This window comes from Stenella coeruleoalba, assembly GCF_951394435.1.
Source record: "Stenella coeruleoalba genome assembly, chromosome: 19".
In the NCBI taxonomy this organism is placed as follows: domain Eukaryota; kingdom Metazoa; phylum Chordata; class Mammalia; order Artiodactyla; family Delphinidae; genus Stenella; species Stenella coeruleoalba.
In genome coordinates this window covers 26,874,612-26,889,822 of record NC_137165.1, presented here as the reverse complement: position 1 = coordinate 26,889,822, position 15,211 = coordinate 26,874,612, and positions in this window count along the sequence as shown.

Sequence of the window (15,211 nt, the reverse complement as noted above, 5' to 3'; positions counted from 1 at the left end):
TGCGATCAATTGAGTGTTTACCCAGCCAAATAGTGTTTTGCAAGTGTTGTTTCTGAAATTCAGAATAATTTTGAAAATGCATTTCGGAAGTCCTTCTTGAGCCTGAAGAAAACTTTTAAGGAAATAAATTTACGACAATTTTTTTAACCTAGGAGAATAAACTTGACTTTGGTAAGCAGCTGAAAGTGACTTTTAGTCATATGGTTAAAGAGGTCAGTGATAAAGATGAATATACTATCTGAATAATTCTTCTTTGGGAAGCACTAATAATGGCAATGATGATGGTGATGATGTGCTTCCCAGAAGCAAGCTCTGAGCCAAACTCTATATACATTATTTCATTTACTACCTTTGATAAAACCTAGATTAGGTATTTTATCATTATCCTTAGTTTGTTGCAGATGAAATTGAACTCTAAGGAAGCCATTGTGGCTAGACTCAGTGAATAAGGGACAAACTAATAGGAGATAAATCATAGAAGTAAAGCAAGGGATAAGAGGGGCAGATTTTATGGGGCATCATACCCCTTAGTAAGAACTTTGGCTTTTTGTCCTTTTCTCTGAATAGAAACACAATTATGACTTATGTTTTTAAGGAGATAAATGTGGCTACTATCAACTGAAAAAAAAATGCACAACCTAGAAGTAGAGCATTATGTTTTATTTGGGGCATCACTGAGGACTTGCACCAGGAAGACAGCCTCTCAGATAGCTCTGAGGGACTGTTTCAAAGAGGTAAGGGAGGACCCAGAATATAGAGGAGGAGTTTTTGCCAAAAAACACAGAGAGTAGAACATCAAAAGATTACTGCTAATTACAGAAAAAACAGACACTTTTCTATGTATTGGAAAATGCAAGAGCCTCAGCTTAATGAAATTATTCCTTCGATATGCACCTTAACTATCTAGGGCCAGTTTCCTGTTCTACTCCAGTTTGAATTCCCTCAGGGTGCACTGTTGGGGGTGGCTACAGTTGTTGGTGGCTTGATGGCTACAACATCCTTTGTTTACTGATATGCAGGCAACAATCTTTGTTCACACTACTGTTTTGAGTACAGGCTTCAGGGAGTACAATGACAGAAGCAGGGAGATCAGTAAGATCCTATTGAAATAATCATGGTGAGAAGTGATAGTGGCTTAGGTCAGAGTGATGGCAGTAGGGATGGTGGGAAATGGTCAAATAATAAATATTTTGAAAATTAGATATAACAAAATTTGCTGATGAACCAGTTGAAGAGTTTGAAAAAAAGTGAAGGATTGAAGATGATATCAAATATTTGGTGTAAGAAATTAGAAGAATGGAATAGGCATTAATAAATGTGGAACAGGGCTTCCCTGGTGGCGCAGTGGTTGAGAGTTCGCCTGCAGATGCAGGGGACGCGGGTTCGTGCCCCGGTCCGGGAAGATCCCACATGCCGCGGAGCGGCTGGGCCCGTGAGCCATGGCCTCTGGGCCTGCATGTCCGGAGCCTGTGCTCCGCAACGGGAGAGGCCACAACAGTGCGAGGCCCGCGTACCGAAAAAATAAATGTGGAACAGTCCATGAAAAGCTATTTTTATGGGGGAGGAACTCCTCTGGAGCTCAATTTTGGACATGCTGAGTTTGCCAAGTCTACTAGGTGTCCAAATGGAGATGTAAAGCAAGCAACTGGATGCACAGAACTGTAGTTCAGAGAAGTAGTTTGAGCTAAAGGTGTAAAACTATGAGTCATCAGAGTGTAGATTATATGTGCTTTCAGTTTAGGTGTTAAATAATTTGTTCAACGCCCAAGTGGTGGAGTTGCCTGACTCTGAAGCTCATGATCTTTCCATTAAACCATGATACTACTATAGTAATATTAATATTTTTATTTGCAAATTCACCCTCTCTGTTAAATCATTCATTCAACAAGTATTTACCAGACCCTCCTGTGTGCTGGACACTCTGCAAGTTGCTGAGGATGAAGTGATGAAAACAAGCTGTGAGATTCCTTGTCTTAAAACTTGTACAGTCTAGTTGAGAGACAGTCTCAGGCAATTTAAGAAGATCACAGTTTAAAAGAGTCAATAAGCTTCTATTGCCTCAATGACAAAGAAGGCAGAAAAGAAGTGACTTTAGGCCAGCTGTTGTATTTTTGAGTCAGGATGTAAAATTAAAATTCAACACTTGTTTTGATTGAATCAAATAGATAAATTCCTAGCTGTGAATTGCTTTTGGGAAATAACCAAGCTATCATTAAATTTTACGTTAACTATTAAAACACAATGGTCATTCTTGAGTGAGATCCTTAACAAATACTAATATCAATATTTATTAGGTTAAAATAAACAGTTTTATCCATGAGAGGAGAATTTTCTTTGTTTGGGGATTAGTGCTGGGCCTTGGCATCTGGCCGAAACCTGTCTTCTCTCATGCCCACTTTCTAGCTCTGTTCCCACTTCCCTCCTACTCACTCTCAGGGACTCTTAAACTCACAATGGCTCTAGCTGCCCTCTTTCTATCAAAATCTGTTCCAAAGAGATGATGAACATTTATAATAAATACCTTAAAGTGCATTTAAGTCTTCCTCAGGATCCTCCTCCAGCTTCTCTGACTCCTGAGCGTGTGCCTGTCCCTCCATGGTGAAGACCTAACCACACATGGTCTGGACACACATGCCAACAAGGTCAAGGGCAACGAGAACTGACGCAAGTCTCAGTCCATCTTTGTGGGCCACAGCTCATGCTGTAGGTTCTATATCATTCTTTCTTTTTTTAAATAAACTTAATTTTAGAATGCTTTCAGATTTTCAAAATTATTGTGAAGTTAGGATTTCTATATACCACACACCCAATTTTCCCAATTATTATCTTACATTAGTATCGTATATTTGTCACAGTTAGTAAACCAATATTGATATATTATATTAACTGAAATGCATACTTTATTCAGATTTCTTCACTTTTTTTCAGTAGTGTTATCTTTTTGCTTCCTGTTTGCAACCAGAATACCACAATTACACTTAGTAGTGATAAGTCCTTAGGCTCCTCTTGGTTATAACAGTTCTTCAAATTATCCTTGTTTTTGGTAACTTTAACAGTTTTGAGGATTATTGGTCAGGAATTTTGTAGAAAGTCCTGTTATTTGAATTTTCTGATTTTTCTTTCTCATAATTTTTCTAGAGTAACGAGATCTGGGGAAGAAGAACACAGAAGTAAAGTAGCATTCTCATCACATGATTTCAAGCATACAGACTTATCAACTGTTGTTAGCTTTTATATCCTGGCTTGTGGTAGTATTTGTCGAGCTTGTCCACTGTAAAGTTACTCTTTTTCCTTCTCCCTTCTACACTGTATTCTTTGAAAGAAGGCCACTAGTCTCAACTCAGACTTAGGAGTGCTAGTTAGGCTCTACCTCTTTCAATGCAGAAGAGCAACATCTATTATTTGGGATCCTTCTACATGAGAGATTTGTCTATTCTCCCTCATTTGTTTTTTGTTCAATAATTTACTTGTATTAGTATGGACTCATAAATATTTATTTTATTTTGGGGGTTATAATTCAATACCACTTTATTTTGTTGCCCAAAGTGTTCCAATGTTGTCTATCAGGAGCTCTTTCAGTGGCTCCTATATCTCTTTAACATATCTCCAACAGAGTGATTTTGGGGGAGAACTTTCTTATTTTTTGGAGTTAAAAGATACTTCAGGCTTGTATTGTATATTTTCTGCCCCAGTGCTAGAATAAGCCATTTTTTCAAGGAGCTCTGGTTACTTTTTTTTCTTTTTTTTTTTGCGGTACGTGGGCCTCTCACTGTTGTGGCCTCTTCAGTTGAGGAGCACAGGCTCCGGACGCGCAGGCTCAGCGGCCATGGCTCACAGGCCCAGCCGCTCCGTAGCATGTGGGATCTTCCTGGACCGGGGAACGAACCCATGTCCCCTGAATTGGCAGGCGGACTCTCAACAACTGCGCCACCAGGGAAGCCCTCTGGTTACTTTTATTAGAGAATGGTACTAGAAACCAAGATCTGGTTCCTAGGTGCCCTCCTTGCTACTGAGGTGTTTTTGCTTCTTGGCCCTCACAACTGATTGGGCCAGAAGATATTTGTGTATATACTAACCAGTATGTAGAGGCATATCTATAAATATTTCTATATGTAACCATCGTTATCTATATTAAGCTAAACATGAGTTCATATTGCTGTCACCAATGATCAGCTTGCTCTTGCTCTCACCCACCTTTCTTTCCCAACTGCCTGCCCTATGCACTTCAAGATCCAGCATCAGATGGGAAGATAACAGCATTACAGAGACTATTAAACCAGCTTTCATAATTGTGTAAGGTCAAATACCTGTTACAAAAATAAATTCATCTATCTATCTATATCCATATCTATCTTTCTGTATATATGCAGTTGACCCTTAAACAATGTGGGGGTTAGGAGCACCAACCATCTGTGCAGTAGACAATCTGCAGATTCAACCAAACTTTTAGTACATATTTATTGAAAAAAACTCCACATATAAATGGACCTGTACTGTTCAAGGGTCAATTGTATATCTATGTAGAGAGAGAATGTATAGTCAATGCTCTTCAGCCAAAGACCACAGGAATACCTAATTTGAAGAAGTGTTTATTACTCATTGAAGTGAGAGAGACTATATACCATGGAAAAATGTGAGGTATCTCAGTAAGAAAATATCAGAAATATCTATTGCAGGATTAGGGTTTTGGTTGAGTAAATTTGGGGAAGGTCTAAAGAAGCAGAGGTTCAAAATAAATCTCATGTTATTGGAAGGCAGAAGCAATTTTAGGGTGTATACAAATGGAGGGATTAAGCTCTCCTTAGTAAAGAAGTAGTAGTCACTTATTCAATGAGAGGGGAATGTATGATATTTTGTGTTACACAGTGACCTTGTTTGAAACAGGTGTTCTGTGAGATTATGTCCAACATAACAATATGATTTAATTATAACCATCAGATCAGTTTGTAATAACATTGAGGTTTAGTTATGAATGTCAGATCAGTTCCAAAAAATCAGGTTGCTTTAAAAGATTCTATTTGTCCTCTATCTATATCTAGCTAGCTAGCTAGCTAGCTATCATGTTTCTGCTTCTTGAATTGAAACTTGACTGCTATAATGTGAAAAGGAAAATCCCTGGACTCCTAGGTATTATATTCTTCAGCTTTCCTGAGATCCCTACATTTCCCTGATGAAAGACAAAACTAAACACAGACTACATGCAGAAAAATCTTGTAAGGGCAACAACTTAGAGCAGGAGGTTTTGTAACCCAGCTCTAGAGCATATCAACCAGTGGCCAGGATTGGAATGGAGGTCCAGAAATCTCTCTTTGGCAAGTACATTGTGACACTACATTAGCATGGCATGTTCTGCCACAGAACCATATAAGAAAACATTCGTTCTCTTGTTTATTGGGATAGCGGGACAACTAAAAGCATTCATTCTTGCAGCTCTGAAAGCTTTGGTCTTGAGACACCTGCTGGGTATCATCCGACAGGTTTTGCCCATGCAAAGAGGAAGTTTGAGTATTTTTAATTAGTGTGGAACTTTGTGGCAAATCAGGTTTTCTGGGGGACATAATGTCATTTAGCAGAGAGAGGGCTGGGCTGGGAATTGTGAGGGGTAAAGATTAACTTTCACTCTCCTCAGCACCGTGTGAGAGATTATTTGAGCTCTCTGCACTTCTGTTGCCCTCAGCCCTAATGTGAAGGGACTTGGCTCATTTCTCACTTAGGTCTCTCTAACTCTGATTTTCTTGGTGTTTTTCAGATTGCCACAACTTATCAACTATAAAAATAAAATAAATATTCTACATTTCATTTTATCTGTGGAGGAAGAAGCAGAATTTTAAGGTTAAAAACAAAAATATCAATATCAGGGTCATTCTGAGATATTTGGTAGGAAACTTAAAATTCTCATATTCCTAAAAAAGAATATTTGGGATTCCTAGCTATATCCCTGTCATATAAAACATTTTCAAGATGATTTTTATCCTTATAGGAAATATGAAAAGAAGGTAGGAAGTAGGAGAAGAGGATTGTTTATCCTTATGTTTTGTTTACAACTAATATATGTATTCTGTTGAAAAATTAGAATATACTCATAAATTGAAAATACACTTTTTATCAGTCTGTAACATTACCACCTGTTTAGTATATATTCATACATACACACACACTCAAATACACATAGACATTTACACATTCAAATATATACTTTTTACTAAATATATACTACATAAACATTATGATTGTCTTCTTTTCCCCCAAGAATTATTGTAGCTCTCTCTCCACATCAACAAATATAGAATTGTGTCATATTTTTAATGTCTGCTTAGCATTCAATCACATAGATGTGTGTGGTAACTTGGGTTCATAGCTAATCTTCACTTGTTACTATCTGTGACATCTTGGACAAATTTATTAACCTCCCTAAGTTTCAGTTATTTCATCTGCTAAAATAGGAATACTTCTTTCATTAAGAACTGTTGTAAAGATTAAATGAGTTCTTGTCAAATATGTGTAGTACTTCCCAAACTACTGTTTAGGAAAATGCTAGGGGAAAACTCTTAAGGATCTTAATGGGTGTAGTAAGGCAAAATGAAAAAAAAGTCTATCCATGTGCAAATATATTTAACCATACTTTAACTGTATATATTTCACTGTAGGATTCCTCAGAACTTTTATTATGTCAACGTGTTTTAGTAATGAGTGCTTCCAAGCTTACTTATCAGGGAATTCTTTTTATAAAACACCATTTTTGATATATAATTCACATACCAAACAATTAACTGACTTACATTCACTGGTTTTTAGCATATTCACAGATGTGCACCCATCACCACAACTGATGTTAGAACATTTTCATTATCCCAAAAAGAAACCCGACAACAATGAGCTACCAGCCCCCACTCCTCCTGCCAATGTCGCCATCTCCCCTGGCAATCACTGATCTACTTTCTGTCTTTCTAGATTTGCTTCTTCTGGACCTCTCATATAAATAGAATCATACAATATGTGGACCAGAGAATCTTTTGGACACTGAGAACAAATTAAAGCCTTTCAAAATAGTGATGGACAGGACACATTTTCAGAAACCTTACCTTAGGATCTCTAACATCTGATGTGTAGTCAGCATTTAATAAATACTACTTTCTAGCATGTGTTCGACTTAAATTGTTAGGTAATGGTCAACAGTATATACATAAAATTATTTTTGCTTCTGAAAAATATGAAAGAAAGCTCTTTGTAGGAGGGGAGAGATGAGAGGAAAGAGAGATCTAATTAACCTTTGTTAAGAACTTACTAGGCAAGAGATAAGAAGATGGGAAAGGAGCATCTGAACTGGTACCTTAGGAGCCACACAGCACCTTAACCTTTCATTAGGAAGAGCTCTTTTGAGTGAAACATTAATGCTTCTTATGATCTGGCCATCCTGTCATATTTAAAGGTTTGATAGGCATAGGAATGTGCAATATAGGAAATGGATAAGAGGAATCTTTGTGGATAGGGCACAGTTTGAACCAGCAAGCACATTACTCAGAAATGGACAAACAATATCCATTCCATTGACTGTGAAGGGCTATCTTCCCAAAAGACAGTAAAACTGTGAGAATTAATGGCAGTTTATGATTATTTAGTTCTCTCTGCTTGCCCAGTGTTTAGATATATCACTAGACTGAGAAATGCCAAAAAGGAAAGTGTGAACAATTTGCTAATAAAAGCAAATAGATGTGTAATCAATTAAGTAGAAGAATAAAGAGATTAAATTGTTGTTATGACATAATTTGGTGGTCATTGAGCTAAATTATTGTGTGCATTACCTAATTTTGGAATTAAACAATTTCTTTTACTCTACAAATTATTATCCAATACCCACTACACTATGGCAGGCAATGTTCTAGGCATTCGGAATGTATAAGTGAAGAAAAGAGACACAGATCTCTACTTTCAAAGAGATTACATTCCAGCAAAGTCATCTTGGATTTCCTCTTTCCTCAGTCCACATTCACACTTTTAGATATAGCTTGTATTCATTATAAAGAGGTTCAAGACAAATCAGAGCTTCTTCACCCCATTTATGCTTGACAGTCACCTCTGGGGCTTTAATAAGTATATACGCCAGGCCCTCTCTCTGGTGATTCTGACTGAGTAGGTGTGGCTGGTGTGGGTTTAAACATTTTCATGTTTTTAAAGTTCCCCCAGAACTTCTGAAGTGCAGCTGGGGTGAGGTCACTGTCATAAACATCTGCCACTGGCTCACCAGTGAAATCGTAAAGGAACAGGGCTGTTATATTTTTCTTCTATTCCTCCCTAATACCATGAGCATGGTCTTTTTTTTTTTTTTTTTTTTTTTTGCGGTACCCGGGCCTCTCACTGTTGTGGCCTCTCCCGTTGCGGAGCACAGGCTCCGGACGCACAGGCTCAGGGGCCATGGCTCACGGACCCAGCCACTCCATGGCATGTGGGATCCTCCCAGACCGGGACACGAACCCGTGTCCCCGGCATTGGCAGGCGGACTCTCAACCACTGAACCACCAGGGAAGCCTGAGCACGGTCTTTCAAACACAGCTTGGTTATTCTCCATATCAACATGTATTCAACAAGCATTTATTAAGTATATACAATGTGTTGCATACTCTGTTAGTAATTACATGCTGCTTTAAGTGTGGTGTGCAAACGTATTTTAAACTAGCTGACTCAGGTTTTGATTTAATGATTACTAGAAATTATTGAAAAAATTCTGTCTGCTTTACCAATGTAATAAGTAATGCAGGCTTTTTTAATGAAAGATATATATCATCTTTATTCTTCACCAAGTTTCCTAAATTTCTAATAAGAATGGAGTCATTACATCAAACTAACACACCATAACTTCCCCACCTATAGACAGACATCATCTTTTGGTCCCTTCAAATCCACCATTTTCACCCTGTTCTGTGCCCTGGGAGGCTGATCTCTGTGGACCATATGGGCTACCCTGGCCTCTGGCATTTGATTGAATATCCATTTGAGAAGTAAGGAAATAAAGGAAGGGAGTGCAAGATAGCCCTGGCCACTCTCCCTGGACTCATTCAAGTTGACAGTGTCCCTTAAATGAAGGGGCTCTTATCAAGCAACTCTGTAGACATAGCCATTTCGGAATCTGGGTTTCTATAAACACTCATTCCCTTTCCTGTCTGGGCCTAGGGTTAGTGACACTTCCTCCTGATTTTAATAACTCCTGGAACGTCATTAATCCTTTGTAAATAGTCACTTTATCAACCTTTCCTCAAATTACCCAGTTTAAGTGTGCCATCTATCTTATGGCAGTGCTGTGACTGATATGGCAATTCACATGGTTCTAGAATCCATCAACTTTCATGGAGCATAAAAAAGCAGACCAGAGATAAAAACTCTGGAATAGACAGAACTGTCTTTGATTCTCGGTCTGGCTCTCTCTAGATGTGATCTCTGCCAAATTATTTAGTCCTTGGAAGCATAAATTGCTTTGTAAAACTGAGATAATGATGGACTCTAACATCATAAAGGTTTGTTGTGGCTATTAAAAGTGATAACAGGGTAGAGGGGATTATAGATAAACAGATCAGATATATGCTGATATTGTTTATGCTGGGTGACAGATATATAAGGATTCATTACAACCATTCTCTCTACTTTTATTTTTTGAATTGTTCATATATTTGAAAAGGAGGCAGTATATTCTTTTTAAAAAAATATTACTGGGACACTCTAAGAGCTGAGGTTGACCAAGTATAGAAAAGTCGTCATTACAAAACTTTGGTTCAGTCTTTGTGTAACCAGAAGATGTCCATCAAAGGAGAGATGGCTTGGGGCTTCCCTGGTGGCACAGTGGTTGAGAGTCCACCTGCCGATGCAGGGTACACGGGATCGTGCCCTGGTCTGGGAGGATCCCACATGCCACGGAGCGGCTAGACCTGTGAGCCATGGCTGCTGAGCCTGCGCATCCGGAGCCTGTGCTCCGCAATGGCAGAAGCCAGAATGGTGACAGGCCCGCATACCACAAAAAAAAAAAAAAAAAAAAAAAAAGGAGAGATGGCTTATCTGCTTGAGCATGCGTATTAGAGAGTGTAACATCATATTAGGCTTCTGGATGCTATTTGGCAGCAAAAAGGTGAATAAGCCCATGGTAAGTTTTGATCACCATATAGTGTAACTCACTATTAAATAGCATGAGCAGTGCTATTCATACTGTTCACAGAGACTCTGTGGGGGTTATAGTGTACTTAGGGACTGTTTCTCTTCCATCATATAAAATTGTCATGAATTGTCTTCAATGTTCCACGTCTTGCAAGTTTTGCTAGTGTAAATCATTTTACAGTACTTGATCAACTTCAGAATTTTCGAAAGACTGAATCTAAGCCTTATCAACAGTGAGCATGACCTTGGGAAAGGTGGATTCATTTGCCCATGTGGCCAGCCAATCTTCCCTTATTGATTTCCTTGGTCTTTCACTGTGCTATTCTTTTTCCATTAGGAACTTCCCGTTTTATAAACCATTCAAGTAAGTCTCAAAGAATTTAAGTGACACATCAAAAGCCCTAAAGCTGGCAAGTGGGGAAGCAAAAAAAGCTTGTCTACCTTAGATTTTAGTGGAGACTATTCTTAGAAATAAAACCAGTCATCTGACTTGATTGAGTGAGTAGAAGTTCAGATGCTTCACTTTTCGAGTCACTAAATCTGCCACCTGCAGGTGATCAGTTTAATAATAATAAGTGGGTCCAAGATTAGAATACTTTAATAGTCTCACTGTATTATCAAAATGTTGAGAGAATGGGAAATTCAAATGGCCTGGAATGGATAGTTTCAGTGATGGATAATAGAGAAAGTTCAGCTTTCCTCTTGTCAAGTAAAATATAGGTCTCAATGTTGTCATTTTTACTGCACACTATAATACAAAAAAGTAAGCAGAGAATTGCTCATGAGTTACAAATGATGGCTTCTTATTTACACTCAACTTGTTCGACCATGTAGTGATAATTTTAGAATGAAGTCCCTCATATTGTCATTAATGTCACTATAATTATGTCATTACTGATACTATTATCATAACATAATTTTATTAGTTTTTCCTTCAGATCCAATGATGTTCCAGCATCACAGAGCATAGTAGCTTAGTATAACGACTTTGAAACATAATTTTTGTTAATATGCTTTATTAAAAGGTCAAGAACATGCTGAATACAATGACCTCATTTATTTCATGAGAATTTAAAATCCACACTTGTATATAGGTTTGTGTTCCTTTGAAATGAATTGATAATACTTAAAAACTGAAAGTCTAAATTCCAGTATACTCGAGGATAGAAAATAGAAATCTCTCTATCTGCTCCAACCCCTATCATTCTCAGTTCATGACATGACACTGAGAAAGGGGTAACATGCAACGATAATTGAAAGAGTGCTGAGTGACAAGGACGAGGACCAAGACACATCATGTTATGCCATTTCTTGGTTGTATGACTGCAGGCTCATCCAGGGCAACCATCTGTCAAGAGTCTCAGTCTTGGATCACTTTCTGAAGGCTGAATTCAGAAAGCATATCTGTATTACTCATTTTTAAAATTTGATTCTGAGTACCTGTCTGTGATATGGGCTCTCTTCAGTTAATTACATTTTCTACCACTGCTTTTTCTCTGACCCTTGAAAGCATTTAGGATTTGTGAGCCCTGAGTCTTTTGCAGTCATGGAAAGTTAGGAATTTTGGTTCCTGCTAGGACAACACACACACACACACACACACACACACACATATGTATATATATATGTATATATATATTTTATTTTATATATATATATTTTTTGCAGTATGTGGGCCTCTCACTGTTGTGGCCTCTCCCGTTGCGGAGCACAGGCTCCGGACACACAGGCTCAGAGGCCATGGGTCACAGGCCTAGCCGCTCTGCGGCATGTGGGATCCTCCTGGACCGGGGCACGAACCCGTGTCCCCTGCATTGGCAGGTGGACTCTCAACCACTGTGCCACCAAAAAGCCCGGACAACATATATTTTTCAGCCTTTCTATATGTAAGCTTTAAATGTCTGAACACTCTGTTTTCCTCTGTTAGCCTTATTGTAGATTTTTTTCTCAGAAGCCCTGCACTCTCTTTATCGTAATATTTACCTCTTTTATTTTCATGGTGCTACGTAACTACCTCGCTTTTATGTAATAAATATTGACATATCGTATGCTTTTAGATTGTTACTACAGTTTAGGGCTTATGATCTTCAAATGGACTCACTTCCATATCTTCCACAGCTGTCTTTGTTAAGTAGCTATTACTTCATCACAGGCACATCTTTAGAACTTCCTACAACAGGCAGATACTATTGCAAAAACGTTTCATTTTGTTGATTTTGGTCTCTTTCTTCAGCCCACTCACAATCATCTCCAGGAACTATTGTTCACAGCAGCTCATGTGTCACACATGTGTTACCTCTCCACTGAGCTCCCAAACACACAAATATTAATTATTTAGAGGCTTCATTTCCACAAAAATTCTGAGTACTCATTCCATATTTTATGATAACTATAGCCTAAATTATAGTGGTGGTACTTATACAGTACTTTTGCCTATGTTACCTTTTCTACCCTTCTCTCTAATGCCAAAGCCTTGTTTTCTGATGCTTAGATAAATAATAATCCCATTATAAACTTTTTCTTAGCTCAGTCTTTTAAAAAACTGTGTGTATTTAAAAGTTCTCTTTCATATAGAATATCTGAAACATGCAGACAATTTAAAAGATAACTGTAAAGCATAAAGACTAATTAGAAATCATTCAAGTATCTAATACCTATCTTAAGAGCTAGGATATGCCCATTGCCTATAAACTCTCTGTGCTCCTCATTCTGCCTTCTTAATAGAGATCATCAATGGCCTGGTCTTTGTGAGAACAAGGTTTATCTTGTATGTATATAACCTTAAAAATAGCTTGATTTTGCCTCTTTTAAAATTTTATGTAACTGAATCACTCTGGGTTATTTTGTGATCTGCTTTTTTCATTTAATGTTTTTTTGTGAAATGCACTGATGATAAGGCATTAGTCATGGTGTATTTATTTTAATTCTATATAGTATCCCATTGCATGGATGTATCACACTTTTTGTATTTATCAAGTCTATTATTGATGTATACTTATGTTGTCCAATTTTGGCTTATTACAAACAATACTTCTATCAACATACTTGTATGCCTCACCCAATAAAGTTTTTCAAGAGTATCTCTCAGGGATATCCTAGAAGAGGAATTGTTGCATCCTAAGGCATGTATCCCCTCAATTTTTCTAGATTATGGAAAATTGATTCTACATCTATATAGAATCAATTCTGCATAGAACTGCATTTCTCTGAGTATTAATGAGGCAGCATATTTAAAAGACATTCTAGTCATTCAGCTGGGAAATCTCCTGTTCCTTGGAACTTTGGCAACACATGTTCTACAATGTGCTGTTTTACTGTTTTCTTTTTCTGTCTTGTAATATACTTATTTGCTGAATGGTGTGATTCATGAGAGCAAAATGCAGACTTTGCTCTCTTTGTATCCTCTGCAGTTTCTAACGCTCCCCGGTGGTGGGCTGTTATCTGCTGAATGAATCAATGAATGTCTGAAGGTATGGATTGCAGAGCAGACATGGGATGGGGCTAACAATACAGGTTTTAACATCAGAGAGATTGGGGATAGTAGCTCTTCCACTTACTAGCTGTCTGATCTGGGAAATGTTATTCCATCTGAATAAATACAGTTTACCCTTCTGCAAATTCTAGATAACCGTAATGACATCCTTATAAGGCTGTTGAAAAAATTAAACAAGATAGTTTATGTAAATCATAATAGTACTTGCTCAATCTCTGGTAGCTGCTATTATTATTATTATTCAGATCTTGTTATAAAGATGTAGCTTAGAAACGTGAAATGTTTGATGTGTCCATTCTTTCAGTGTTGGAGGTCAGTCAAGATATCTTCCTTCTCTGATAGCCTTACATGAAGTGGGATCAAATAGCAGAACATGTGTGGAAACGGAATGGAGGAAATAATTTAGATCAGTCTTCTTTTCCATTATTCAAAATTATATGGGGAAGGGGTTGGCAGGGATATAAAAGTACAGGAAAATGGACTGGGGAGGAAGAACTATGATAGACTTCTTTCATCCTTTTCCTGCTAACACACCTGAGAGGATGTGAGATGCCATCACTTCAACCTACAAAGGCAGAGCATCAAAATCTCCCAAACTACTTCATAAAAGGTAGACAACTGGCACCTTTTAGAGCCTAGTTGGGAGAGAAATATCAAAAGTGTTTGAGGGGACCTCAGAACACTTTGAAGTCAGAGAATATGTTGAAGAAAATGAATCAAACACTCAAATGAATATGCAAAAAATAATTGGGTAGAGCAATAACAGTGACAGGAATAGATCTGCATAATTCTAACAGCGTTTTAGGGAGAAATGTAAACTAAAGCCTCTAGTGCCTTGTTAAGCCAGAGTCAGTAAAACATAAGCCTTAGTAAATGAGCTATGTGTTTGCCAGTGATGGAATCATTGCAAACACTCAGAAAGAGGTTAACATTTAGGGATCTGGATTTTGATGTAAACGTATATGCTTTAAAATATTCCACAACAGTATTTGTAAAATGTTTTCAAAGTAGTTACATTGATAGCACTGGTATCATATAATTTACATGTACTTTTCCATAAAAATCTCTTGATGTGCAAATGTAAATAGCAAATTAGAAGCAGAAGTCTACCCCAACAACCGTTTCAAGACATATGTAAAAATAAGCAGAATTTGTGGAGGTAGATTACTTCTCAGTTTAAAACGCTTCAAGGGTTCTCTTGTAACTTGCAGAATAAAGTCCAAATGCTTCAATATTAGCATAAACTCCTTCCAAGACACACTCTGATTCTTCAACTAAGTTCCCAGTCATTCTGCATGGACTTCACATATTATGCTTTAGTGACAACAATCTGATTGCAGTTTTGCCTACTTTATGCAATTCTCTCAATTGAAAAAAATCCATTCCAACTTTATTTGGCTAATTCTTACTTAATTTCCATAAATATACATTTTTAATGTGTATTTCTGTGAAACTTACTGAAAGCATCCAAATTTAGCTAACCATGCCCTGTACTCCATAATACCCAACATGGACTCTTATTTTTCTACTTAACTGTGTTGTATTTATAGTAACTGTTTATGTGTATGGCTCTTCCTC